At 51.4% G+C, this 5,000-nt stretch overlaps 1 protein-coding gene across 1 annotated transcript in view; it reads left to right on the plus strand.

The window, feature by feature from the left end:
* Positions 1 to 4,876: 4,876 nt before the first annotated feature.
* The window catches only part of LOC126579082 (thioredoxin, mitochondrial), an 875-nt gene continuing 751 nt past the window's right edge, over positions 4,877 to 5,000 (plus strand). Inside the window, exon 1 of the mRNA XM_050242346.1 lies at positions 4,877 to 5,000. This exon is cut by the window's right edge and continues 180 nt beyond it. The gene's annotated coding sequence lies outside the window, so the exon portion shown is untranslated.

Genomic DNA, 5,000 nt, shown 5'->3' on the forward strand with positions numbered 1-5,000 from the left:
GGTGTCGACGCGTGATTCGTTGGTTGGCTGGTGTGTCCGGACCTAAAAACTTGATTCCAATTTAATCACGATCACGCACCTCACAGCCTTCCCCCTCGATCGGATCGGTGAAAAGCTCTAGCACAGAATGGCGCAAGGCGAGAAAATTATGGGCCACAGACTGAGGCGGAGAGGAATTGAAGGAATCTATGCGCGGTTAAAGCCACATAATCAATATGTTTCGTGTTCGATTATTGGCCCTCTGAAATGAGGCGAGGTGTGATATGCAGGCGCTCGACAATAGAACAGTGATCGAGGTTTATTGTTTCTTTAGTGAACGTGTGTGTTAAGCACAAAACACACCACGAATCGATTGTTTCCTTTCTGTTCTGTTAGAAGCAATCGAGAATAAATTCTTGAGCTGGGGCTCAAGTTTCCTCAACAAAAATCCCCAGGCGAGCATTTTTTCAATCCCTTTATCCTCCATAAACGGGATTCTCCTTTCCATCCAGCATCGATCAACACAGAAAGTCCCGGTTTAGCGTAAAGAACATCCAGCTTAGGCCAACAAACAGCGACAACAACGTTATCGAGCCGCTGACTAAGCATTCGGTTGTTCGTTAATCCAGCAGCTCGTTAAGCGAGCTCGAGCTAAACACAAGCGATCAAGCTTATCACACCCCTCTGTTGACCTCGAGTTGAATCGCGCGGAGAACCACACCAGGCGCGAGAAGGTGATTTATGCCTTTCACCGAGCAACCACCAGCCGACCGACCGACCGTGCCAGGGACCCGTGCCGCGCCTTCTAATTAATCCAAAAATCGTTATCCAACGACCAGCGGATAGAAGTGATCGTCGCGAGGTGCCAACCGAACCGAACCCCGATCGGTTCCGAATCGACGGAACATCAACCCGTAAATCACTTCCTCGATCGGCACCCTCCCCCTTTCCTTCTCACCGTTGCCGTTTGTGCGACCCGCGATCGTGGGTGACAAAGTCCGTCCGTTGTTCGTCGTCACCAGCATCAGCAGCATGATCAGCAACAGCAACCTTCGACTCTACTACTCAGGTAGGAGTTATGTTTTACATAACCACCGCAGTGAGAAGGGAGGCGATGGTGGGCGTCATTAACGCGTACGCGGGCGGGGTGCTTTTCGGTGGAGAGCATAACTTTCTAACACCGATCGGACGAGCGGGCGACAGGAGAAGGTGTGCGCGATCGATTAAAAGCATCCGCAGCAGCAGGTAAGCGATCAGCGTGTAGCGTGTAGGTAAGCGATCCTTCTGCTCGATTCCCCCCCGATTTTCTCCTGCACACTTTCCGTTACAGTGTTTTCATTTCGCACAAATGGACGACGACATGAAACATTGTAAGCGATCGCACCAGGGGACCAGGATCAGCACGCCCCTAATATATCCGGTTAGGGTTTATGGTCAGCATAGTTCCACACAGCATTACAGAGCTTTAGCCAGGCTAGTAATTTAATAATTCATTTCATCCGCAGCTCACGTCCGTCGCTTTGGCATGCGTCGAGAACAATAGACACGCGCATCTTGCGAATGAGGAAATCACTCTTTTAACCGCTTGCGGACACGTGGCCCTGATGTATGTTGGAGAAATTATGTTGAGCCACAGCCGGACAACGGTGTCAATGAGTCGATTGTCTTACGCACCGGAGAGCTCTGGATTCCTATGCCGTATGGTGTTTTCGACCGCCGATTTCTAACAATGGTCACATCTAGCATGGAATGAGGAGAAGCGAAAACAGAGAGAAAGGGGAAGAAAAAGATGTCGCCGAGCGGCCATTCGTTGGAACGTGCGCGAACCATCGGTGGCGGCGGCGCCACTGGAATGCTAATCACGGTGTTAACCGTTTTTTCTGGACCGACCCGTTGATGATGAGGGACGCGAGAGCTTATCAGCACCGCGAGCCACACCGGGCAAACTGATCCGTCCACCTCGATACGCCGGTCCTTGCCAACGGTCACCACATTTCACTTGGCACGCCGGTCGGCGGCAGTGGCTTTAGGCACGAATGATCTTTACCGATGCAAACCACGGCCCTAGTCGATGGCACCGTTGTGGATGCCGATGCTAGAATGCGTAATGCGTTTGCGGACCAGGGACAGGACGAACCGGTGCCAATGGCTGGCGGAGGGCGGAGTGTCGTCCATCTTCACCTTCACCGTGCGTTAGACGCGTTTATTTATGACAATTAGTGTCCGCCTTTTTCTTTTCGTTGGAAACGGACCGCCAGAGCCAGAGCCAGAGTTCAGGAAGGGCCGATCATCTCGAGCGATCTTTAACCGTTTCATTGGCACCTCGGAGATCGTGTCTCGCTGGCACTCTCCCACCCTTTTCGCGGTGGAAAATGATTTATCACAGTGTGTGTCACATGCGTTTCAAAAGCGAAACATCTTGATCAGAGCAATCCAGAATTCTGAATCCTCCCCATAATGTTTTGTGGAGAAAAAAACAAGTTGCATAAGATCGCGCATAATCCCGTGAGTAGGTGTGGTGTGGAAGATATGCTTGTGACATAAATACTGTCTGCTGCGCAGACTTTGCGGTTATGCTACTCACATTTCAGGTTAATACTTTGCCGCCACAAGGAACCACCGGTCGGATGAGGGGCCAATGGCGATGAGACGGGCTTATGCTCGATGAAAAATTGTCACCACAGGAACCACCACCACCATCACTACACAACACACGCACTTGTGACACGCACGCATTCCCCTTCCCTCCACTCGAAAAACACTTTGATTCGAAATGATCAACACTAATGCACCGGGACACTATTCACTTTAGATTGGAGCATCATTTGTGATGGCACGCGAGACAGCGTGCAGATGCATCATAATTTCACTTTTCACAACACACAAGCACTGCGAGGGACACAAAAGCACAAATCACGCACTAAACGCACGCACTACGCGATCGTAACGCACTACGGGGGATAATTTCACGCTGCAGAACGTCCTGTTATCACTTTTGGCGACTGGGAAACTGCACACCGACCGATTCAACCGTACTGGCCCACATTCTTGCGCATTTCTTGGTCAACGATCAGTGCGCGATCGGAGCACGATCCCGGCGTTGGAACGTCGAAAAGGAACTACCGCTCCTTATGACAACAAAAAGAGCTCATCAACCCCTCGCCCCTAGCACTGCCTTCACCGTGGGACTGCCACGCGGAACCCCCGGGGGTGGATTGTGGTTTTAAATTTAGAATTACCGCCGGTTTGGGGTGGAGGGCAACAATACGCAGCAATCAGCAACACGACGGATGCGTACGGCTAGAAGACCGGAAAATGGACACACGGTTCAATGGTATCGGAAAAACCGCGTAATATTTGGAGTAGCCTTCGGAAACGATCACTTACTCGGCGATCGCGTGGAAAACTCGTACTAAACGCACTCTCGATGGTTTTTCACTTCACGAATCGATCGATTTGGTTGCCGTGCTGCAACTACCGAGAATGCGACAACTCGTGACACTCGAGCTCTGATCGCGTACACCGGGACCGGGCACACCCGCGACCGTGTCACGTCGAAATGCCGAAATGAAAATTTTCCCCGCAGCAGCGCGGTGGAAAACTAGAACAACCGCCATCATCGTCGTCGTCGTCGTCGTCGCCATACGCGTACGCACACTCTTGGCCGGTCTGCCGGAAAATCCGTGGGACAAAAGGGGAAAGGGAGTACCAGCATCTATGCTTCCCGTTCCGTCCGACAGCAAGGAACACTCGATCCGTTTCGGTCGCACGCACAGTCTCAATCTCTCGCGGGGAAAATTTTTGGGGGAAAACGCGAGATCGCGAGAGCGAACGGGAGGATGGTAACGCACATGGGCATGTGTGGTGCTGCTGTCGTCAGCGCAGGATGTACGATCGGCGAGCACGAGGTATGGAAACAATCATTCCCGGCGCGACGAAGAACCGTGGCAGGGAATGGGTCTGTAGGATTAGAAAATAAACATTTTTTTCCTATTAAACACCTCGCACACCTTCCTGCAGCTTGTTAGAACGCTGTGTGTTCTTAAGGAAAATCGTGGCGAGGCGCAAAGAGATAGTGGCGCGTAGAGGAAAACCCATCCTCATGTGTAGTGGTGTACACGATCGGGATGAGAAAAACCCGTCGAAAGCGGGACAAGTGGGAACATCATCGATGGCGAAAGAAGTATTTTTAAACCCGCCGTGTACCGTCGTACTGGTGCGGTGCGAGTATCGCGAGTAGATCGGAGTAGATCATCGCATCCACTTGACTCTCTGTATGTCTCTCTGTCTCTCGTTGGAACGCCATCTGCTTCCATTAAAACGGATCGGGCTAAGCAATTGACGATTGATGGCATTCTGCGCGATCACCACGCTCGGATTAAATGCATTCCAGGGGCTGTTGTCCGTTTTCTTGTGCCGTGGAGATCGCCGAAATACAGCGCCGTGTCGTGACGCACAACAGCGCTCGTTTAGTGGCGCCAAGAAGGTCCGGCGGATACCGGTGGTGCCGCAAACAAACAAAACATGGGTCCCTCGGACAGGCCGCCAACGCGCTTTTATATTTACGGATCTCTGGCTCTGCTGGACTGCAGATAAATGATCGCGAAATGGAATCAGCTGCGAGGATAAAGATCCCGCCAAACACTAACGAGTGGTTGGTTGCGCGGTCAATGACGCACGAGAGTATTTTATAGTTTTACAACCGCACCATTCCATGCTTAATGGTTGTTTCTGCTTTTAAATCCGGACCACTTGTAGTAGAATCGGACCACAATTTCCCGTTCAAGAAAAGTTTATGAAAATTTGGGATTGTTTTGAAATTCGATCAACCTCTGAACAAAGCACCTTGTGGTACCGTGGAGTACCGCTCGCTGTTGTTGGTTGTCAAGTGGTCCAGGGGGGGAGGGGGGTCTTGGCCTGCTTCCATTTCATAACACGCTCGCTGATTTTGTGAATCCAAAGCGCCGTGCGTGTTTGGTGTGTCCTTTTAATCCTTTTGATCCTCGACGAACGCGCCGCGG

The sequence above is a fragment of the Anopheles aquasalis genome, chromosome 3 (assembly GCF_943734665.1).
Source record: "Anopheles aquasalis chromosome 3, idAnoAquaMG_Q_19, whole genome shotgun sequence".
Lineage (NCBI taxonomy): Eukaryota > Metazoa > Arthropoda > Insecta > Diptera > Culicidae > Anopheles > Anopheles aquasalis.